This window comes from Lissotriton helveticus, chromosome 1_1 (assembly GCF_964261635.1).
Source record: "Lissotriton helveticus chromosome 1_1, aLisHel1.1, whole genome shotgun sequence".
NCBI classification, from domain to species: domain Eukaryota; kingdom Metazoa; phylum Chordata; class Amphibia; order Caudata; family Salamandridae; genus Lissotriton; species Lissotriton helveticus.
The window spans coordinates 347461009-347486517 of NC_136057.1; the positions used below are offsets into that span (position 1 = coordinate 347461009).

The window sequence follows — 25509 nt, forward strand, 5'->3', positions numbered from 1 at the left end:
AAGGAAATTTAGTAGTAAAAAGTAAATTGATTTGAGACCATACTTGCTTCCAAAAAGTGTGTACACGTGAGCAAGAAAAAAGCATATGGAATAAATCAGCAGTGGGAGAATAGCAAGTCCAACATACATCTGATGTGGTGGGGAATCTTTTACTTAAGGTAGCTGGTGTATTTAGGAGTCTGTTGTAAACAAAAAATAAGGGTTGCGTAGTGTTTGATGCCCTACAAGATTTACATATTCCTTTCCAAAGCGATACCGGCCAGCCTGTATCAAGGTCTCGTTCCCATGTCTCTTCTATTTGTCTTTTGTCTGACCAAATCAGTATCTCGTAAGTAATTATAAACCGTGGATGCTTTGGGTATAGTCTTTAATAATGTATGAAGATTTGGAGATGTCTGTGGGGTAATGGAAGTATCCTGTGATGCTCGGAGTTGATCATAGGTATCCAACACGTTTTTGTAGTTTTTTTTTTTTTTTTTTTTTTTTTAGCAAGTTGTATTTATGTATAAAGGAGATTGGTAAGTTAAATAATTTGGCTAAGAGAATCAAGACAAAACATTTGAGTCCAAGAAGAATTGATGAACCCATATTGGTTCTCCAAGTTTTACAATAAAAGGGCTTATTTCGGATCATCAAGTTTTTATTGTGCCAAATTGTTGAGTCAAGGAAAGAATCTGCGGTAATGGAAGTTTTAAGTGGAAGGCAAATCAAGAAGTTTGGAAGGTGGCGCACAAGCAGTATGGCCGCACGTCTGTGAGGCTCCTGCAGCCTGGTTATTTTATCCGTCGTTTATCCTCTTCCAGCACATCTACGGAACCATTCCGCCGGCATAGCGGAGCCGGGACCCTACTGAAGCTCCGGTGTGATTTTGGACTGATTTGGAAGTTCGCAGTGCCGGGGAGAAGACTCTAGCAGAAGAAGGAGGGGGGGCTGCGGTGGAGCGCTGGGCTGGCTCTGACAGCAGCGCGATACCGCGGTCTACCACGAGGGGACTAGGCCCCAGAGATACGCCCACCCAGCCGCACCGATACTGGAGGAGCAGGGGCTTGGCGCAGCGGCACTCGTAGCGGAGCGGGGGTGGAGAGACACCCCTGTGGCTGCCTTCTGCTGCCGGAGAGACGCTCTGAGACCCGAGCGGTGGGCAAAATCAGCGTGGTGATGCAATGCTGTCCTTGTGGCTGACTGATATTGAATAGGCCCCCCGCCCAATACTTTTCGCGGCCGAGCGCACCTGCTTGGAGGAGCGTGCTGAGCCCGCACCTGGGGCGAAATAGGGGTCGGGAGCGCAGGAGGAATTAATTGCCTGCCACCATAATGGTGAAGATCTGCAACGGCCGAGCCGCGCTAACCACACGGAGGCCCCGGTGAATGGTGGCCGTGAGAGAGGAGTGCGCTGTACGGTGGTGCGGCCGGAAGATCAAAGGCCCCCAGGTGATCCCCGCTGGGACGCTCTCGGGCAGCCATGCGCTTTATAAATCTAATTTCATTTCATTTCATTCATTCCCCCTTACATTGCTGGTGAGGGAGCGGGCGATAAACTGACCGCCGGCCAAGCGGTCTTGAAGGGAGCAAACTGTGGAAGCACGGGGCTGCTCACCATAGTGGGAGACTTGCACAGAAACGCTGACTGACCCCTGGCAATATCTTGAAAATCAGTGCCCCCAGACTGGAGAGACGCGGCCGGGGGTGTAGGAGCATGCCCACTGCTGCCCAGAGATACGCACTGCCACCCTCTTTCTGGCGGAGCTGAGCCTGTAGCCTACTAGGACCCACGGAAGAGCGGTCACCCTGTGGAAGAGGGAAAGGTCTGACCCCGCAACTCAAGAGAGGAGCCTTTGCTGTGCCATCGGGGCCCTGAGGACAGTGGAGGGTCTGTGTTCCTGATTGTGGGCCCTCTTTTCTGCCTGTCCTTTCGCATGGATTGACTGAGTTTATTTTGCTCTGTTCGCCGAGGATATTATAATAACCTGAGGGGCCAGTCAACGTGAGACCCTAGAAGTGGACGGTGTGGGTGACCCAGAGGGAACTGGGCGCATACTAGACTCGCCATGGGTATATCTGATGCTAGACAACCCGAAAGAAATTTTGACTCGATGCGCCGCAATACTAGAGGACCGCAGAATGAACTGGCCAACAAAAGGAGTGAGGAGGGGGGAGGAGCCAAGATGGCGATCGGGACGGACGTGTAGGCTCCCGGCTCCGTGACCCTCCGAGCCCCGCACGACTATCCTGTACTTCATCCTGGCATCGCGTTACACTCTGTGTTGGGGAAGGAGCGCTGAAACTGATGGCGTGGTCCCCAGATCCCTGCCAGCCCCAATATTGGAGAAATCCGCGACGGCAGTCAGCGGCCCTACAGTCTCTGGAGCCGGGACGTAAGCTGCAGAAAATGGCAGGGTGACGAGGCAACAGCGGCCATCTGTACTGAGGCGGAGTCGGTCTACTGGTGCGCAGTGGCTGTCGGCCAGATTGTTGCCGCGGACGCCTCAATTGACAAGCAACGTGGCGATGTGGCACCCCCGAAGCGCTGGCCTGGTGGATATCTTTTATGCCTGCGGAGCACACATTGTAGTTGCTCCGACGCGGTTTAAGATTCGGCCTGATTTTCGCGGGCCACTCCCGAATTTTCGGCTGGCGATAATCGGGGCGAGGACGATAGCTGCGGGAGATCTCTCCTCGTGAGTCTGCCTTCATTGTCTTCACGCATCGAGTAGCGTCCACATCAAGCTGATCTGCTTCTGATCGACTACCAGTCCCCGTTTATGATGGAACCGCCGGAGTGTCGCATGGGTGGTACGGAAGCTGCCATCCTGGCTACCGGGGTCCAACAAGGGGGGGGAGTATGTACAATCCAGTGGCGCTGCGATATGGGAGAAAAGGACTACGTTGTCCCGCGGCGATATCCTTGATGCTATTGGTGACTTTCGATCTTCCTGGGAACATAGCTCCTGTGAGCTGGGAAGGAAGCTGGACGGTGTTACGCTCTTGCTGGGACACTCACGATCGGATGGCCCCCTGGTACATAAGGATCTGCCCCGAACTATCTTCGAAGGGGATTCTGTGGCCGCCCCTCTTTCCGGAGGGGTACGTGTGAGATTGGACTGTGAGGTGAATTATGGCCAGCTATCCGTTGGCCTGGACTATTCTGATGGTCCCCCTTCACAGCAGATGATGGCGGCTTCGTACTCTGCACCACTACTGACGCCCCATGCTTGGTCACAGCGACGGCTGTCTCCCGTGCCTGCTTCTTCCGTCCTTGTCCTTGCGTTCCCGATGTGGACTGCGTGTGCTGGGACTGTCTTAGGGAAGATGGCCGTATGTTCTGATGACTTTGTCGGTGGCCAGCAACGTCCATCTTGTATGTTCGTGTTGCTCTTCGGCCTTGTTTGGGTACTCTGTTTCTTTCTCCTGATTGATATGAGAATCGATTGGCAGATATGCCTCATGGGACTTGCGAGGACTGGCCAAGGGTGAGATGTATCCCTTCAATGTTGACATCTAGGTGGCTGGCGGGGATGGGGGGCGCGTGTTATTTTTTATACGCTTCTTTGTACAGTGCTTTGATAATTCTCCCCATTACTGACTGACTTGATTGATTGCTGTTGTGTACTATAGGGCTTGGGGAGGAGTGTTTTTGTGGGAGGGGTTGGCCGGGAGCCCGTACAGATGGCTCTCCTCCAGTTTTATAAAATATCTTTCTTTCTCTTTTCTGTGACAAAATTTCTGGTATTCTCCGCGGGCGACAGGCACGCTGCTCGGGTGGGGGGGGTTGGGGGTGTAGGCCGTAGCCTCTGCAGAGGTGCAGGGTGGGGGGTGAGGAGGGGGGGTTCTTTCGTTTTGTCCTTTTTCAGTTTCTATGGGCCTTTTTGTCTTCTTTATCTTCCTGTCCTTTTTGGGTCAGCATGTCGGTTTGATATTGCGCCTTTTATCATTTTTGTCTCTATGCTTTTTGTGCTTACTATTACCATAACTCTACGTTCCTGGGGTGGGCGATGACTGGTGCGAAATGTTATTGTGTCTCTCATCCTGATCAGTATACTTCAGCACAGATACCTCAATTATTATTACTTGGTCTGTTGATATCCTGTTGTGGGCGTTGCTCACTCCCTGTCCTCGGTTGACTATACTGCACCTGATCCTTCTTATTTTCAATTGTAAAATTAACCGTATCGAATCCTGTAGCTCAATGGTCACGTTCAACTGAAGTGTTTTTGACATACTGTCGTATTTCGTAATGGGGGGACTGCTGAGTTATTTCATTGCTGACGAATGTGCTCATATTTGCTTTCGAGGCCGGCCAGGTGGTTGTAGGCCCGTATATGTATGCTATTGATACACAATAAAGGTTTTCCCCCAAAAAAAGGAGTGAGGAGATGCAAGAAGGAGCGGCTGCGCAGACGTCAGGTGTGCAGAACATCCTGCAGGAAGTGCGCCAGGGCTTTGCCACTATCAAGGATAAGGTAGTCTATCAACGCGATGGATGCCATTGCTCATAAGCTGGAGGGACATGAGGACCGGCTGAAAGAGGCGCATATCAGACACTGAGGACACAGCAAGCAGAGCCACGACACAACTTGCTCAAATGGACAAACTATTGAAGCTGATTGCCGCCAAAAACGAGGATTTGGAAGCGCGCAGTCGGAGCAATAACATTCGCATACTAGGCATTCCGGAGACAACCAACACGGGCCGGATGGAGGAGTATGTGGGGCAACTGTTGTTATCCTCGATTGGCGCGGAGGCCTTATCCAACCAGTTCATAGTAGAAAGGGCTCATTGGGGCCGCGTCCACCGCCCGGCAGCACACCATGGCCTATAATAGCACGGCTACTCAACTACAGGGATCAGGATGTGGTATTGCGGATAGCACGGAGTAAGCAACAATTGCACTACGACTGCAACAGGTTCTCAACATATCCAGACTTCACCCTTACGGTCCAAGAGGAGAGGCGCAAATTTATAGATGTCAAGAAAAAATTGAGGCTGGCCCAAATCGATCATGCTTTGTTATACTATGCGCGTCTTAGGGTCACACACCAGGGGAAACAGCGATTTTTCACTAAGCCGCAACACGTGGACGAATTCTTAAGCAATTGAAACGTGCAAATCGTAATACGGAGACTCCTTCGGCGTCGCAACAATCCTTCTCAACTGGAGCGGAAGAGGACTCACAATGAACGTTGTCCCATTACTTTCCTTTTTCTTGCTGTCTGGTACCCTTTTGTGTTTGATCACTACTAGCTGATTGACGGATCAGTAACTGAATGAACCGGACGCGAGATCAACGACCCTACTGTGAGGGACAAGCAGACTGAAGAATTTGTAAGCCGTGCTGAGCTGACTCACTGTAAACCAGTCACACTCCACCCCATTAGACCCAGATATACCATCTACAAGGGATCTAGGGGAGGGAGGTATTTGTGCTGTAGCGTAAGAATGCCCCCATTGGGTGTTCCCCCACTGTTGACCACTGCGGACACTCGCGGGGATGGTTGGCTGTTGTTGCCATAGAGGGGCGTTAGGGAGGGGGGGCGGGATGATCGTACTGGCAAGTTGGGGCTGCTTCAATGGGTGGGGGAGGGTGTTGTAGGGAGTTGTAGGGGACTTGGTTATTCTCAGATGGCATTACGTACAGTATGATGCGTTTATTTCCAGGATTACAGAGTTGACAGGTAGGCTGCAAGAGGCGTGTTCGACAGGTACCGGGACATTCTGCTCTGTGCACACATGCTGCAGAGGCACACCCTGCCCTTATCGCAGACACATGGCTAACGCAGACACGACACAGCTGAATATTATCACCTGGAACATCAGGGGACTGGGGGATCCAAGGGGAAAAAAAGGCAGGTCCTGGCTTATTTGGACAGACATCAGACACATATAGCCATGTTGCAGGAAACTCACTTCACACCCCAGAGAGCCACTACGTTTGCGTCCAGATGGGCAGAGCACAGAATTTTCTCCTATTATTCGTCCTATGGAGGGGCACCACCATACTGGTTAAAAAGCAGGTGCCCTTCCAACTAGCTGGAACTTCCAGTGATGACCAAGGGAGGTACTGTCTGGCGTGGGGGAGGCTGGGGTCGGAGTCCGTCAGCCTGGCGTGCTGCTACGGGCCCAACATAGATGCCCCGGATTTCTTCACCTCACTATGGGCAGGAATCAGAGAGATCGGCTCTATCACATCATATGGGGAGGGGATTTTAATGTTACCTACAACCCAAGCCTGGATAGGTCTCACCCTGCCCCCCACCATTACACCAAAGCATGCACGGTAGTACAGGATACACTTACTGCTTACCAATTGCTAGACGCGTGGAGGCATATCAATCCACTTACACGGGAAGGGACACATTATACGGCACAAGCCGCGTCATGGGCAAGGCTGGATTACTGTATTATTTCTAGGGGGCTTGGCCCTGTGGTACGCACGGTGCAGCATTTAGCCAGGACATACTCGGACCATGTGCCGGTTAAACTCACGTTCTCTGCTGCAGATTTTAACCCTCCGCGTTGTGCCTGGAGACTTCATGTTAGCATACTTTTAGATGCAGTCCTCCAGGAAGAGCTGCGAGAAGAGATCCATGACTTCTTTGAACGGAACAAGGGCACAGTGAAGAGTGTGGAGACTATCTGGGAAGCATTTAAAGTCACACTTCGAGGGTTCTGCATATCCAAAGGGGCGGGGGTGCTAAAGGACATCACCAACACACTTCATAGACTAGGTTCGGAGCTCGAGGTGCTGGAAGAGACTGGCGCATGGACCGGATAGGTCTACGCAACATGCATTCAGAGTGAAGCTTACTGAATACATGGACATGGCACAGAGGGAAACAAGATTCCGAGGCAAACACTGGGTGGCTCGTAGATACGGGGAGGGTAAGCGACCCGGGAAGGTGCTGGCAGACATGATTAGAAAGCCACGCTATTCGAATTACATGGTGAAACTGGAGGGGCCGGGGGTAACATACTGTCGGGCCACGCGAGTAACATACTGTCGGGCCACGCGAGTAACATACTGTCGGGCCACGCGAGTAACATACTGTCGGGCCACGCGAGTAACATACTGTCGGGCCACGCGAGTAACATACTGTCGGGCCACGCGAGTATACTTGAGGCTTTCACACATCATTACAAGGATCTCTATACTACCACAAGGGGAGATGATTTAGACCTTGAAGCATATCTGGGGGATGTATCCCTGGGCTGGTTGAGCGACGTGCACTGTGCATTTCTGTGCGCTCCCTTTGAATTGGATGAGGTCAGAGACGCCATAATGCAAATGCAATCGGGGAAGGCTACCGACCCGGATGGCATTCTGATTTAATTTTATAAAACCTATATAGATTTGATGGCCCCTCTCCTACGCGAGGTCTACGAGGAGTCACTAGAGGTGAGCTGTCTCCCACCTTCCATGAGAGAAGCTCTCATTATCTCTCTTTTGAAACTCGGAAAGTCGCCCCAGCAATGTGGATCGTATCTGCCACTCTCCCTTCTCAATTGCGATGCCAAAATCCTGGCGAAACTCATTGCCAATCAACTTAGTTTGTTGCTAGAGCATTTGATTCTTCCGGATCAGTCGGGATTTGTTCCAGGTAGGGCCACTTCCCATAACTTGAGGACTCTTTTTACTATTTTAAACACTGTTTCACCAGAGCTACCCCAGGTGGCAGTATTTCTGGACGCCACTAAGGCTTTCGATTCCTTCGAATGGGACTATATTTTTGGGGTGATGTTGCGAATGGGGTTCCTAACCCTTTTTTGGCTTGGATACGACTGCTATACCATAGACCGGGTGCTAAAGTACTCATAAATGGCCATACGTCCCAGACCTTCTCGATTACTAGTCGTACCAGACAGGGGTGCCCATTCTCCCCCTTGCCTGTTTGCCTTGGCAACGGAGCCTTTGGTGGCACTGCTGAGACAGCACCATAACGACAAGGCTCTGTGGTGTAACGTGAGGCAAATATTGATTTCGATGTATGCCGATGATATTACATTATGTTAGAGACCCCCAACAAAATTTAAACCTGCTCCTTCGGGAGTTAATTGTATTTGGGAAGCTGTCAGTGATTAAGATAAATTGGGGCAAGTCCTGCCTCTTCCAGCTGACAGAATCGGTAACACGCTTTCCTCTGGACTTCCCATTAGAGTGGTGCGATGACGAGCTGAGGTACATGGGTCTCCTAGTTACCAGAAACAAAGAAGAGCTCATGTGGCTATACTATGGTACCGCGCTGAGCGCATAGCGGATTGTGTTACCCGTTGGATAACGCTTCCGCTCTCCATGTCAGGACGGGTGTCCCTAATCAAAATGGTGATACTACCCCAGTTGCTCTGTCTCTTTTTAAATATACCACATTATCCTGGAAGGCATTTTTGTAAATCTCTTCGGACGGAGCTGATCCGGTTGGTGTGGGGGGGTAAGCAGCCTAGATTGCAGTGGACCATTCTGACGCGGCCCTATATGACTGGGGGATTTGGCATTCCGGACCTGGAACTTTACTACGTAAGCGCACAGGCCCACTACGCCTACTTCTGGGTGAACCAACTGAAATGCATGCCACCGGTAGCGGCAGAACACTGGCTTGCACTTCCGATTGATGGAACCCTTTATGCTGCTTCGAGTAGCCAAGAAAAGACACAGACCACTGTTAACGCTACAATCGCGGCATGCCAACGCATTAGGCACATAATAGATGCCCCCATGATGTATTCCCCGCTCCTTCCACTTACATATCACCCGGAAATGCCTCTTCTCCAGGAAGCACTGTTTCATAGATTTAAGGATCGACTGGTAATCAGATCCTGGGGAGACCTATACCGGGATGGATGCTTTCGTGATTCAGAAAGTGTCTTTCAAGGCGTACAACAAAATCAGCTGGACGCCTTTCTGTACATACATCTCAAGCAGGGGATACGGTCTCTCACTTCGGAATTTCCGGCTGAGTCCCCTTCAGCAAGCGTCGCCCAAACACTTGGGTCTCGCTGACCTACCGCACAGTTCACACACAGCGGGAGGTATCAATCGCGCCATCCCGCACACGCTGGGGTGACAAACTGGGATTTATACTGACAGATGACCAGTGGGAGTATTGCTGCTCGCAGACTGAGCAGGTTTCTGCTAGCAGCAGGTTGCGTATTCTACATTATAAATATTTACATAGGTTGTACTATACACCAGTCAAGATGCATAAGTATTAGTTACGAAACACTGACCGGTGTGATAGATGCCATGCTCCAAAGGTTGATTTTCTGCACCTGGCCTGGGAGTGCCCAGAGGTGGGCGAGTATTGGGGACATGTTTTCGAGGCCTTGAATTTGATGACTAATACCCAGTTAGAGCCCACACCACTACTGGCCCTGTTGGGCTATGTTAAACATGTACCAGGTACACATCGCACATGTATATCCCTTGCACTGCTCATGGCCAAGAGACGGGTGGCTTGTAGATGGGGCAGGGGGAGGGCACCCAAGTTTAAGACCTGGCTCAAGGATATGATCTATTGTCAGGAACAACTTACCACCTATGCCGAATTGCTGCCTAGCGCTTCCAGACCCAGAGATATCTGGTCACCACTGACATCTTACTTGCTAGCACAGCCCCATGAGTCCCCAGTGGCAACACCGTCTGGTTTGGCCTCGTGAATTAATTCATATGGAACTGGTGTCTAGGACTGTAAATTCTATTTGTGACTCACGTGTGAGATGTTCTGGAATAGCTGTTATGCGAAGGGGTGCACATATGTAATAAGCCTGCTCGGTCTATACCTCTAAAGGTGTGCTGGTGTGTTAGAGATCCCCCGTTGGAAACTGGGAACCTGCTGACGGCTGTACAGAATATGGTATTGTAATATGTGATGCACTATAATGTAATCAGAGCGGTGTACATGCAGAACTGTATATAGGAACATGCTGAACACTTAATGACAAGAATGCAAAATACCTGGTTGTTTGTGTAAAAATAGTTGAAAAAGTTTTGAGATACATTGCTTGATTTAGCGCGGCCGGCCTGAACATAAGGTTGTAGGCATTATGCCGTGTTCAAAAGCGCATGCCTTCAATAAAGGTCTTTGAAACTTAAAAAAAAAAAAAAAAAAAATCAAGAAGTTTGGCAGTATGCTTTATTATTGGAGTAGAAACGGATTGTGGCTTACGTGAGCAGGAAAGGTACTCTTGGAATGAGAAGGGAGATAAAAAATGGCCTTCTAATGTAGTCCAAAGAGGGCAGTCGTCTGTAGAGTCAAGCAACCAAAGAGATGCTTGGTGTTAAAGGAAAGCTTTCTGGTAGGTTCGGAAGTCAGGAAAATGTACACTTCCTTCTGTTTTGCGTCTTGTTAATTTTAATATAGACAGAGGTTTCTTGTTCCATTAAAAAGGAGGATAAAATAGAATTAATTTTCTTAAATAATTTGGCGGAAAATGGAACTGGTAAATTAAAAATAGAATATAAAACTATGGGTGTCAACGTCATTTTTTATGGGGATGCCATTTGGAGGTAAGTTCTGGAAGTTTTTGAGTGTACCGTGCCTGAAATTGAAGGTGTAAAATATAAACCTTAAATTATTTGGATGCCAAGAGAATTTAGAGGCAATGAAATCAGAACTAAAAGTGTATTTCGTCATGGGCAGAATTTCACATTTGTCATTATTTAACTTGTACCCAGAGATGAGCGAGTAAGACTTAACTTCTGTTAAAGCTGGAACTGAGTCATTTGGATTTGACAAAAAAAGTAAGATCTCATTGGCCTTGGCCTCTAGTTTTATATGGGTGTTTGACATTTGAAATCCATGTATATTTGGATTCTGACGTATTTTTGTTACAAAGGGTTCCAAAGCCAAATTAAACAAAAAGGGGGAATGAAGACATCCTTGACGTACCCCTCTGCCTAAATAAAAAAAAATGGATCGGTCAACCCGTTGGCGCAAACAGCGGCCTGAGGGTTACAATAAAGGAGAGAAATTAAGTTTAAAAAATTGGGGCCAAACCATTTGAGGGTATAAAATAAGTATTTCCATTCAATTCTATTGAAAGCCTTTTCGGTATCCAGCGCAATTGCTGCTAAAGGGTGATTTAAGTGAGAGGATTTGGATAGGACATTAAAGAGAAGTCTTGTGTTATCTGTTATAAACCTCCCCTTAAGGAAGCTGGATTGTTCCTTTTCTAATAGTTTCGGTAAGTACGAATCCAATCGTATGGCCAAGGTTTTAGAATTTTTTTTTTTATTTTAAAAAAAAAAAAATTTTTATAGTCCAGGTTGACCAGGGAAATGGGCCTATCATTTTTACAATGTTTGGAGTCTTTACCCTCTTTTGGGATGAGGTAAATATGTGCTTTTGAAAAATTACCAGTTGAGTTGTTTGAAGAATAAATGCAATTTAGGTATTTAAAAGAGTAGAGAAATGTTTCTTTTCAAGGTATGAAGAGCTTTTAAAAGCTCTTGTTGATTGAGATCCGCTTCTAGGGGAGAAAGATCCGGCTAGTCCTGTTGGGGATTTTTGAATGTTTGAAAAAAACTGTGATAAAGTGTGGTCAGTAGGATGGGTTTCCGATGCATATAAAGATTTGTAAAAAAAAGGGAGAACTCGTTCACAATTTCAGCATCCTTAAGTTTTAAAACTTTGTGCTCGTCCTAAACAGATTGAATATTTAATTTGTTAAGCTTTAATTTTTAAATAATTTGCTAGTATTTTACCTGCCTTGTTTCTACCACCATAAAACCTTGCGCTGGACTTTAACAAGTAAAGTGAATCGTCCTCTGATTTCTTAAATGACAATTTAGCATTTATAAGAGCCGTTAAACATTCTTTCGAATTAGACATTATGAGTGTTCCCGTTTCTTAATGCCTTGGAGGAGATCTCTGGTATTTTTACATGCGATTTTACGTTTTTTTGCAACAAAATTAATAATGAAATCTCTTGCAGCAGCTTTAAAAGCATCCCAAATAGTCGGATTGGTAAGGATTCTGTTTGGTTTATCTCCAAGTAATCATTAAAGAAGGAGATGAAAGAGGCAGTAAACTTTGGGTCTAAAGAAGTGTTACTAAAACGCCACTTCTTGGGGCATTAATTTTGGGTATTTAATCAAACCCAATCGATACCGGTGCATGGTCTGATAATAGAATGGGACCAATTTCAGCATGCGTAAGGGATTGCAAGATAGTATGGGATACAAATACATAATCAATTCTGGATTGAGTTTGATGAGAAAAATGTATATTCGTTAGTGGTCGGATTGCATAGGCGCCATGCATCAAGGAGTTTATATTGAGTGATGGTGTGTATCAAAGATTTGTGCGGTTTGTTAGGAACGAAAGACACCCTACAATTCCGATCAATGAAAGGATCAAACCCCTGATTACAATCTCCAGCTAATATAAAATTATCTTCCATACAGCTAGAAAGATGTTTAGCCAATGTGGGCCAAACTGAGGAATCCCCTCCAGTGGGGGCGTAGACATTGAAGAAAGAAACTGGAACACCTCTTAATGATAATTTAACATTTAACCATCTACCCTCTGTATCTGATTCTTGTGAAATAAATGTAGCTGGAAAAGATTTACGACATAAGATCGCTACTCCACTCCATTTCGTTTACCATCACCTTGAGAAAAATATACTTCCTTCACCCGACCTTTTTTTAATTTCGAAGATTCAATGTCTGTGTCTCTTCCAAGAAGGCTATGTCTGCATCTAGCCTGGCCAAGTGAGTTAAAACCCCCTGTCTCTTTATAGGAGAGTTTAATCCCCTAATGTTCCATGAGATTAATTTCAATGGCATATGAAATTAAAGAAAAGCATAAATAACGGGATATTGAAAGTCCAATATAGTGAAGCGTAAGAAAAGATTGTGACAAACAGAATGGAAAAGGTACGCAAACAGAGTAATCCAGAGCCAGAAAGGAGAAAAAATAGTATTAGGTTGGTTTCAGAGAAAAAAGCTCTGGTAGAACAAAGCCATGAGGGAGAGATAAGATACCTATATAGCGAAAGAAATACAAAAGCGAAATATTTGGATGTGTTATGAGAACTAAAGATAACAATTTAGAGATGAGAAAAGAGAGAGCAGTATTAAAGTCGCCGTGAGAAGAAATGTACAACCAATACAAAACAAAAGACCATACACAAAACATACCTACAAAAACGAAACGGGAATGTGAGGTTTGGTGGAACCACATGGAGCAGACGAACCATCAAGGGAAGACCAACCGGGGCAGGGAGACACCCCGCCAGAAAATAAACATAACTGTAAAAGGCGAAGAATAATAGAATTATAAAATAGCCTAGGATAACTAATAATTAGATACAAAAGGAAACTGAAGGCAAAACAATATAAATAACATTGGATTAGTTAACTAGTATGGGTAAGCAACTATATGTAATCATTGGTAACGGAGGACAACAATGAATAAGGAAGATGACAAAAACGTAATGCTAATAAGAGAACAATGAACAATAAAAATGTAGCAGACCAACAGAGTAACAAAATTCGAATTGGAAGTAAAACAAACTATCCTAATCAAATTGGGTAAGAATCCTTGTGATCAAGAAAACTGCAAGGTAAAAAGTTAAAATCCAAAGACCTTGTGACTGGTGTGTGTGTGTATATATAGAAAACTAAATAGATAAAGGATTGAAAAGGCGGCTTAACAACCAATCAATGAAGAATTGGGTACTAAGTAATTTCAATATGTCCATTAAGTCAAGTGTTGCTCGAAGCAGAAGGTTGCAAGACGTCCATGGCATTTGGGTTACATGAATTAATGAAGCTTTGTAACCTAACTGGGTCTTCATACGTTGTTGTCCTGTTATTGTATGTAACCTTGATTAAACAGGGATGAAAAAGACCATAGTGAGCACCCATTGATCGAAGATCTGGTCTCAAATTGAGAAATGCTTTACTTTACGCCTGTTGACAGTAGCTTGAGCATAGTCTTGCACGAAAAATAAAGTTGAACCAGACCAAGTAATCCGCTGAGAAGATTTGACCGCAGATAACACCAATAACAAATCTGTGTATTCCAGAAAGTATATGGTAAATCCTCTTGGTCTTTGTGAGGGTGAAGTGTTAGAAGAAGGATGACCTAATCTGTGTGCTCTTTGAATATTGAGTACTGTGCTCTCTGCTAGGTGTAGTACTTCGGAAAGAAAAAATTTAAAGCAGGTGAAGGGATCTGACCCCCCTCAACTCCCTCTGCCAGACCATACATTTGCAGGTTATTCCTCCCGTTATGATTTTCAAGGTCCTCAATCTGTTTTTGGAGCATTGGAACTTGAGACTGAAGCTGGGATACGTTTGCATTAGTATCTCTTAATGAGGACCTACTTTGTTCAACTGCAGTGACTCTTGTGTCAAGTTGAGACTAATTGTGTGTGAGGATTTGTAGTTTAGAGTTGGTCTCCTCCATGAAGGGCCCTTTTTTCATCCAGCAACATCTCCGTGGATACTGGTTTGACTGATTTTAGGAAGAGAAGGAGGGTTTGGCTTTAGGTGTTTAGTAAGTCTTCCCAGAGGGCTCTGGTGAGGGATCCACATCTGCCATCGAGGAATGTGGCATAGCCAGCAGAGAGTCCTCCAATTAGTAAGCAGTGAAAATTTTGGAGTTTTTGACAAAAATATGCTTTCTTTGCAGCTTCGTAGAGAACGCTCCTTTCGTTCTGCACATAGAGCCAGCAACACACCTTTCAGTGAGAAAAAGGCATAACAGTTATGACTCTGAAGTAATATGCAAATAGGAGGAAAGAACCATGTGAAATTTATACAAAATATGCTGCAATGGCAGAAAAGGTCAAATTCTGAGCACCCTTTGAACTTGAAGCCAGATAGCAATTTCATAGTTATGGCTGTGCTTGGTATAAAACAAGAAAAAAAAGTCATTGTTGTTGAAACCATAGTAGCTGAGGCTGTAAATATAATGCAAGAGTCCCAACATTCCATGAGATTAAGAAGTAAATTGCACCATATATATGGGGAAGGGTGCGTAAAATGGCCGAACAGGTTCTCCTCTAGTCAGGAAAAATTAAGGATTAAAACACCAAACTACGTTCTGCCTTCAGAAAAAATTAAAGAAAATCCAGGAAATGTGCCTTAAAACTCGTACAGGCAAAACATGCTATAGAAATCAGTCAGGAAGATGTTAAGGACTCTATAGCCGGTACCTCCTTACTCCTGAGAAATTCCGCCTTTGATGCAGATCCTAAGATGGCGGCCATGATAACGCGTCTCCGCTGAAGAAACTCACTCGTTAAAAGGCAGCGTTATCCTGACTATTTAAGAAGCGGTGAAAGTCTCAGGATGCTCAATGCATCTTCCGACGCCCTGTCCGCGTATTGGTTTCGCAGGTGACTGCGGTGTAGCGCGGAAACTCCTGGTCCGGTCTGAGCGCCTCACCTAGATTCCGCCATTCTCCGCGGGCGCTAAGCCACGCCCCACCCCTTTGATCTCTAAGCACTGTAAATAATAACGCCTCAAAGTGCAGGCTTTTCTCACTGCCCACATGTCCCACACATGAGTCTTCAGCAGTAGTAACGATAACCTGGTTTTATACAGCACGTCCATAAATAACAGGACAGGACAGTACAGTATAGCTCTTACCTTGTCTAAAGCTCCAATAATAAATATAAATTGTTTTATATAGCCCTTTATACCTCATTACTGCAGTTCCTAACCACTGCTGACAGCTAGTCCATTACTGCTACCCACATATTGTCGCAATCCCCCATTAAAAATGACGAAAACTTGTTCTCTTAAATGGTGCTTCATACCACAAGCCTGCTGTTCATCATTGCTGTAAAGAACAACCACCTAAATGACGCTCTGGTAACCAATCCATGTTCCGTCAGAGCACTGAAGCTACCTGTAAAGACACTGTGCGCTCCTCATCCCACAGACGTCAATTGTTTAAATTCAAATAATCTGTCAGAGCAGTCCAATATTCCAATGTTGGAAACTTTGCAAGCAAAAGTTCAAGGACACGTCCTCCGTTCCACTTGAAGGAGGCTTCAGAGTCTCATCGGTTGAGGTAAGAGATTTATTACGTTCAAGACATCAGAGACCCCAGCCAGCCACAGCACACCAGCTTAAAACTGACCTGGAACCTTGAACACTCTCAATCCCACCCTAGCAACAAACTATACATTCCAACACATGTCACTGCAAGAACACAGGGATGTTATTAAGGCAGAGATGTAGAGGTAAATCCAGAATACTACACACACACACACCTCTCTTCCCAATTTGGCAAACGAGAGACCCACCGTGACGCAACACAAAACTTAGCTAAAATATAAGGAAACTAGACCTATAAAACGAAAAGATTTACTTGCACCTCAATCTTTAAATATAGTCTTTGAGGTGTAAGGGAGCCCTTTTGTTGCGGTCTCACTTCTGAATAGTCCTTAGATTGCATATTGCCCAACCCAGCACTACTAGGACCTGTGGTCGCCAGGGCATCTTCCACAGGGTGAAATGTGGCCACTCTGTTAAGATTCCAGACCTTATGACTTGTCCTAACAGCATTTTTTAACACCTTGATTATTTTCAAGGGATGACTGAACTTGCCCTTTCTGGGAGATTTAATTTTTACCTGGTCACCAACCTAGACAGCATTAGCCTTCACCGCTTTGTGTGCGTCATACAGGCACTTCCTCCTAATCATTTTCTCTTTCACGCCAGCCTTCTACAATGTTCAACTACCACCATACTTTTCTCATTTACCCATACTAGAATCAATTCACTGATGGGAATCCTGCCTCTGAGGAGCTGAAACAGTGATCCCTTTTGATGAGTGCTGAGTTTAGCGATACTCGCGTACTTTTTTTTTTTTTTTTTTTTTTTTTTTTTTTTTTTTTTCCTCCGTTCACACTCCCAGTTTGTATCATTTACAACTGCCTGCTGCAAGCATTCCTTTTAGCACTTTTATGAAGCTCTCCACAACACCGTTATTTTCGGGATGATGGGGTGCAGCTTTCTTAAGTCTTACATCCATCCCGTGCTTTAAGAAAGATTCCACCACACACTGTGAACTGCACCCCATTGTCCGTTAGAAAAGATGCTGGGAAGCATTCCCTCTTAAACGGTTCTTCTAAAAATTGGATAATTACACTAGACTTAACCGAATTCACTATTTTGATCTCTGGCGACCGAGAAAACATGTCCATACAGACAACATATCTGTCACACGTTTTGTTCTTTACAGGTCCCAAAATGTCAACCACGATGTCTACCCAAGGGCCAGTAGCTTGTTCTCTTACAACCATGGGTTGTGTTTTTTGCATTTCAATATCTGATCACTGCATGTATGCTGTACACAATTTCTCACTTGCCTTTTAATCATCAAGTTTATTGCCAGCATTCTCAATCAACCTTTTTCTTAATCCGTAGGTGGGTAATAGTTTACTGCCCCCTCCCCCCCCCAAATCAACAAGCCACTAACAGACAATTCTTCTTTAACCGACCAGTATCCTTTAATATTAGCATTACACTTGCTCTTATCACACCAATCATCTTTATGACTGCCTGAAGTACAGAATCATCCTACAACCCCTTTCCCCATCCCTCTTCCTGTATGATACTGTCTGTAATGAAATGCAAAAGACCAATACCATAGCGCTCCTGCCAACCATCCATAAACGGTTATTTTGAATTTTACTGTAGTCATTTAGTACAAGAAAATATTCAGGAACACAAAGTCAAATGTTTTTCACTGAAGTTTGTATTTTCAGTTGGTACAAAAACAGCCTGTCCGGAAAGTACAGCTGACGTGTTTCGTCATGCCAGTGACTTTTTCAAGGCTAGGGCCGTAGTATTTAGGCCTCTGATCCTAGAAGGTGATCTGGTTAAGAAGTCAAAATAATGAAGTGGAAGCAATATTGTAATCCGAAAAAGACCTTCAGAGTATTAAAGGTGTGGTACTTCAAAAGTGGTCAACATGAGGTTCATGAGTGACAAAGGACATCTATATTGTCCTATTGTGGTAGAGAACTGTGGAGGAACATTCAACGTCTGGCATTTTACTTACTCCATAGTTTTCTACTACAATAGGACAATACTCTGAAGGTCTTTTTGGATTCCAATATTGCTTTCACTTTTTTATTTTGACCACTTTATTGGATCAGCGGGGGCTGGGGGGGTTGTAATCAGTTTTGATTATAAACTTTTTTCCCCCCATAGAATCTTCTTTACAGCCCAGAAAACGGCAGACTCCTCTTTCTCTATAATGGAGTAATTGAGTTCCACTCCTCTCAGACCTGTGGAGATGAACAACATTGACCTGTCTTCCCCTTTTTACTTCTGCATCAAAACAGCACCAAGACCTTTGGAACTTGCAGCAGTCATCGCACACGTTTCATCACTAGTTTGATAACTGCTCAAATACACAGCTTTATCCTGATTCGTTTTAATACCTTCAAACTTTTTTTTACAGACATCACACCATTTAAACCCCTTCCCTTTTTTAGTAGGCTGTCATACTTGAAGTCTTTTCAGCAAATTATGGGACAAATGTATTCTAAAACTCAGCCAAGCAACTTCACCAACTTTTCTTTGTTCTTTGAGTGCAGATTCTCGATTATCTACACTAAACCTTTCTTTGCTTTAATGTCAGTACCAGTGTTAATGTGGCCCGAAAATTCAATTTCAGAGACAATGAATTTACACTTTTCTAATTTCAGTGTATTACCAATCTTTTGTAGCCTAGTCAAAACCTCACGCAACTGGACGTCCTGTTCATCCAGATTAGACCCATGAGTTAAAACATCATCCTGGTATAATCTAATTCCATCAATACCCTCAAACTTTCTTTATTATCCTTTTGAAAACCACAGCAGCGGAGATTATCCTAAAAGGCATCCTTAAAGTTTAACTTGCCAAAGGGTTTAATGAAAGTTTTTTAAACTTTTGGGAAGAGGGATGGAATTTTACCGGATGACATCCAGGTCAAGAGAAGAACAATGTTTAGCTCTATTAAGAGAACCCAACATCTCCCTGATGTTGGGTAGGGGATAGTGATCAGCAAACACCGCTTTGCTGAGCTTTCTCAAGTCAATGCAAAGTCTGGCTTCACCATTGGCCTCCACCTCCTCTATTATGCCATATTTGACTGACTAATTTATCCAATTTAGCTTTCGTGTTAGCTCTCACAAGCAAAGTAACGTTCCTTACTTTGACCACTTTAAGTTGTGCATCTGATTTCAACTTTATTAAATGCATATCATTTTTAAGACTCCCCAATTTGTTCAAAATACTCCTGGAAATTCCTTCACCCATTCACACCAACCCCCAGAGACCGCTTTGACGAGGGCCTATCCTTAACACATACAGAGAGATTCTCGTTTGGGTCCAAATAGACATACAAGTCACACTGGTGAAACCAACTGATGAGAGAATCCCCCTTCATGGAGACCTACATTTTCCCTGGAATGATTCTGTCCTTGAACTCGATGGTGCCCTAAAAATAACCAAGTAACTCTATGGGTTCACCACCATAACCCTTGAGTTTTATGTCCGGCCTCCACAATTTTACCTTTCCTCTCAAATGCTGGTCATAAAAGATCTTGGGAATATGTTACCTTGGCACCTGAGTGAAACAAGATTTTCACTGGTTCAAAACCATCTCCAAGGGACCTTCAGAGGAATGTTCTTTTACTTGAAAAATAATTATTTCCTCAAGATTCTCATTCTCATACTCGCACTCTAATTCCCTTATCTTTTTTCCATGTTTGTTTGACTTGGATAAGTGACCCTTATGACCACACTTTTCGCACATAACCTTCCTGGCAGGGCAACCTTTGTTGTTAGACATGTGATCCGGATTACCACATCGATCACACCTACCGAGATGTTTTTGCATTACTACGATTTTTTTACATCATCGGAAACTTCTCACAGAGAGATTTCTATTGGACTAGTTAAACCACTGAAGATTCACCTTTGTCAGATAAAGAGGCCTCTTCACGAATCACCTCGACACACGCCCTCGAACGTTCATGCTTTTGACAATGGTCAACACCTCTTGCAAAGAAGGGTTGTCTTTTTTGCCACATGCTTTTTCTGGCTTTGTCTATCGTACTCCCTAACGTGACCTGCACTGTCGTTCCTCATTAGCAACATCAAACTTACAGGTAGCAGCTAACCTGTGGAGTTCAGTGATTTATTGCTCTACAGATTCACCTTGACGTTGTATTCTCCTCCCAAAAGGAGAACGTTCTAAAACCATGCTTATCTTGGAAAAATAGTGCAAGTCAAGTTTTTTTTAAAAACAGATCTCCCATTCATTTAAGCTAGCAGCGTCCCTGTCAGATAAACTGGGGAGATGCTCAAATACCTTTAGACCTTCAGGTCTGTGGCAGTACGTTCTGCACTAAGAGACTTGCAACATAACCTTGCATAGTGACTAAAAATGTCATGCCACTTTTACCATTGTATAGGAGGTTCACAAGGTGACATGAGGAAAAATGGAGGTGCTGTAACATTTTGCATATTGATTGGCAACAGTTTTTAATCGAACAAGCGTAAAATGATTAGACCGTGCCCCTAATAACTTAGGCCCTCGTTACGATGTCGGTCGGAGGCAACTCCGACACCATTATGTGGAAGGAACCGCCGACCTATGGCTGCACAATTAGGATGCTACCGCACATGGTGTGGTTGCAAACTTTAATATTTCAATTGAAGTTTTTAAACATCCCTGTGCCGTGCACACGGTGCAGGGATGTGAAGGGGGGCACCATAACAGCCCCCCGTGCCAAATGCGGGAGGGAAGGGGGCCCTGCAATGGGCCCTCAAAGTCAGTTTTCCAACAGCCAATCCATGTCGGAAAGGCATACATGGATGGCTGTGGGAAACAAACATCCTATTCCTGACTGCAGAAACATTGTCCTTAAGGATTATGAGGGCTTTCCGACTGGCCCATGGACTCCTTGGGCCTGTTGAAACCGCATCGGATTCCCTGACCGGTTTAAACTTTGACTACTGGCATCATAATACGGCGGTCGGACTTTAAACCTACCATGTTGGTCGGAAAGACTTTCCGACCATCATCGTAATCTGAGCCTCAATCTCAAGGGACCCTAGAACAAGCACTAGTATCTGGCTTCATACCTGACCATGAAAAACCTGCAAGAGAATAAATTAAAAAAAAAGCCCAAATGTCTGAAATTAAGCAATCCTCCAAGAACAAGGAATAAGCATACAAGAAACAATAGAACAGTCTCGAACAAAGATGCTGCAGATAAATTATTTACCAGGTTGAACCTGTGTTTTTTTATTTTTATTTTCTTCAAACCAAAGACCGTTTTCTTCTCTTTCACTTTTCTCGGCATAAAAAAACATCTTTTCTCGGCATAAGAAAAAATCGCTGCTATCTTCTACCACCTCGCACCGAAACTGAAGACCATGGGGAGAGAGAATAAACACCACATGTATGCGTTGCGTTGTAAACACGGCTAATTGTGCTGGTTCATGCCCTCCAGAGTTGCGTTTTTTCATTCTCTGTCTGCTACCGACAGTGTTAATCTGTTGCCTGACAACCAAAAATACAAGCGATGGCAAGTGTACGCTGGTGTGCGCGCTGGTCTGTTGCTTGGCAACCAAGGAAGCGAGCTAAGAAAACAGTCGGACACAGGCTTGATGACTTGTCACTGAGTGGATGCAGGCAGTCGTGCGTGCACACAAAGGTCCTAAAAAGGCACGCACTATTTTGCTCATACACAAACCAAATTCTGACTCCATAACACCGTTGGATATCTGCTCGGATCAAAAAATTGTCCAAATGGTTTAAATTGCCTCCAAAAAAGTAGAGACCCCCCTAGAAATCCAAAGTTTTCACTGGTTTTGTGTGACCAACGTGTGTATTTGTTGGCTGTAGTGTTGAGGTCTCCGAGCGGCTTCACCAAACATGGTATCAGTGTAGATCTTTAAGGAGAAGGATCATGGGTTCTTCGCTCGCCGCCAATGTTTTTTGATTTGAAGGAGGCATCAAAGACTCCTCGGGAGAAGTAAGAGATGTATTACATTAAAGACTTCAAAGACGCCAGCCACAGCAATTCCAGCTGATAACTGAACTGGAATCTTGAACAATCACATCCTATTAACAAACTATACATTCCAACACAGGAGGTCACTGCAGGAACAAAAGGATGTTATTAAGGCACAAAGATGTACAAGTAAATGCAGAATACCACAACGCGTTGTCGACCAGACTAGCATTATGTTTCATGCATTTCCACTGTGCTGAAAGGTCAGACTGACGCTGTGTGGGGGAGTGGTGTTTTTTTTGTTTTGTTAAACCAAAGAATCGCAATAAAAACAGAATGTGGACTAATGTTGTGTTCACTGGGAGTACCGCTTGGAATAGAGTAATCCTGCATCCTGGATTTGCCATGGGAGTTGTGGTTTGTCGTCATCTGTCCTAGCAGATTTGACCATATTCCAAAGTGGCAGGTGCGGTCTTTTTAAGTTATTCTGCACTCCTAGGTTGATGTAGTGGGGGGGTGTTGTGGCTCCGTTTAGGGAAGTCAAGGATGAGTCTGGCAGCTGAGTTCTGTATCGTATGGCGTTTCTTCAGGAGTTGGGTGGTGATACTTGCATAGAGTGCATTTCTGTAGTCCAGCTAACTGGTGACTAGGGCCTGAATGATAGTTTTCCTTGTGGTGACGGGGACCCATTTGAAAGTCTTTCAGAGCATGCTGAGGGTGTGGATGTAGGCGGAGGAGACTGCGTTGATCTGCCCTTTCATTGTCCCTTTGCTGTTCAGGATGATGGCCATGTTGCATGGGTAGGTATTGTTTCCAAAAAACAGCACTTGTTTCTTGTCTGTGTTTAACTTCAAGACGATGGTCTTCATCCAGTCGGCGACACTTGTCCTGCATTTGTGGAAGTTAGTTCTCGTGGTGCAAGGGTCTTCTTCTGAATGCAAAAGTATGAGCTGGGTGTCGTCTGCGTAGGATATGATGTTGAGGCCATGAGTTCTGACTATGTCCGCGGGAAGGGGGGGGGGGTGTCACGGTCACGTACATGTTGAACAGGGTATTAATAAGCCTTGAGGGGCACTGCAGATGATGTATTTGGGTTCTGAAGTGAAGTGTGGGAGGTGGATTACAGGGTTTATCCCATGAGGAAGGATGCAATCCATTTTGAGGGCATTTCCCTGTATTCGGATGGGGTGGAGTCTTTTGGTGAGGTGGGATACAGTATCGAACGCCGCCGAGAGGTCGAGGTGTGTGTGTGTGTGTGTGTGTGTGTGTGTGTGTGTGTGTGTGTGTGAGATATATATCTATATCTAACACGATTATGTGCCATTGTAACTAACAGCTGTTAGCCTAAAAAAATTTAATGCAAAAAATTGAAATTGCTAGCTTGATGGTAAACTTTCTCAATGGTTGGCTGCCTGAGGCCTGACTGAGTTGGTACCGACGACTTGCAGGTTTCACTCAGATTGTGCAGTCCTATTTATCATTGAGTTAGGCAATAATAAACATCTGCTGTTAGCGACAAGAATGCGTCGGCTTTCAAAGTGCACTTAATGAAATAGCCTGTCTTACTAGTGCATGGAACTATTTTTAGGATGGGCTTCAACTCTGTCCGACGTGCCAACTCTCATTTTACACTGTTTTTAAGTTCAATAATGATCGTTTTCCTGGTAACTGACGCATACCCACACCACGCATCCTATTAGGCGAATCTTCCTTACGATTTTGACAAGTTGAGAAGAGTTTGCGGTAAATGACGGCCATCAATGGTGTTGGGCATTGCAATGGAAAACTCTAAGCCCTTATAGGATCATAGGGAAATGATTTAATGGGTCACAAGTTCGTTTCTGAAAAGGCCAACTCTGCTCTTTCTTGCTGGAAATTAGGTAAGGGAAATGCTATTATTTACCCATTAATATATCCCTCATAATACATGATCTCTTCTAGGACACCAGGTCATTCTTTGCTTATGCAGTTTGTAACAACACGTTGCGTAGAAAAATTAAGATCATATTTAACCTAGTTTTTTAAAAGAGGCTTGTAACCTAGTACTGTTTTTTGGTTATGGGTGCGAGTTTCACAAATTAATTTGAAAAATGTCATTCTTGGGCTTTTCACAGATTTTGTTAGATATTCTACTTCCTTAATTAATATTTGAACAATTGAAAGGTACAACATTCCATTGTTTTAGCCATTTCTTTTTCCAGGGATTTCAAATGTGTGAGTATCTGAAATGGCTTGCATGTCATGGAAGATGCCTTGTGCGAGGGAGGGACTAACTGTTTTGGAAGCTGCAAGGGCCTCTCTGAAACAATTTAATGACTGAGGATGTGGCGATGGAGGCTCTTGACAACATTGAGTTTATCACAGTGTAACTTGTTTGAAGGTCAGTCATTGAAGTGTGTTGCATGATGGATGTATGCCAGGGACAGCAGTTCCTCGTATGGTATTGATGGGGTTTCTGATCTTGTGGTGTGCGTTGGTGTGTTTTTTTTTTTTTTGTGTGTGTTTTTTTTAACTTGTTGGAGACGTGATTCCTGTTTCACTTATAATTTAAGTGGATTATTTTATTGGGTGACTGCACTGTAGGGAAAAGTGTGAGAAATTCACCCCGTGTGCAATCATCTAAAAGCTTACATCGAAAAATCCCCAGAGATCTTTTGTCGGACTCTTAGGAATCGAACAGGTCCTGTTGCTCATCTACACTACATATGGGTGTGATGTGTAAATTTACAATCTCGCTCCTGAGGCAGGCAGTCCTAATAGTAGATTAGCTTTATAAAGATATGCGTCTAAATCCTTTAAACTTTCTTTCCTCCCTACGGGCATGTATGGATCCTTCTCTAACCCATCATGTTTTTTATTCACTTTGGACAGATGATCTTTGCCACGGTGCATGGTGATTATGAAACGGATATGTTTTACCATCTGCGATTTGCTTTAATGTGACTTTTACTCATTGGTTTTGGGTGCTTCTGCCATGGACCTCTCAATGCTGTAGTGCAGCCACCATGTGGTACCGGTGTGTTCTGTCTGAGATTATTGTTATTGTTATTATTGTTGTTATTATTATTATTATTTGTATTTTCAGTTTTATAGCGTGACCTTGACCCAAAGGTATCGGAGCGCTTTACATGGGCACATTGTATACTTTGCTGACACTGCTTCTGATCTTAAGCTCGTACAAAAGGGGGTGGTGATGGACGGAGCATCTGAATCAATCAAACACTCACACCCAGTCAAAAGATCTGGGTTTAATCCATCACCGTTCTTTAGCCCACTCTGCCACCCCAGTTCAGACATGGCTATATGCAAATCAGTCTGACCCTGTGCCTCATGGGAACAGTCCAACCCGAACTGCCAAGCCATGTCTTCCCTGGACCGGAAACAAGCTTCCGAGGACCGGTTTCTGGCATTCCAGCCGTCTTCAGCCCGGCTTGCTTGAATCCAGTGACAAAGTGAGCAAGGGACTTGCGTCTGAGCATACCCTGGCACACTTATGGCGGCCAAAAGCGGTACAAAAGGGGGTGGTGATGGACG

General features: G+C 44.6%; 1 protein-coding gene across 13 annotated transcripts in view; it reads left to right on the forward strand.

Moving 5' to 3' along the window:
* The window catches only part of BCL2L14 (BCL2 like 14), a 315763-nt gene that overhangs the window by 6847 nt on the left and 283407 nt on the right, over window positions 1–25509 (forward strand). The gene's annotated exons all lie outside the window — the stretch shown is intronic.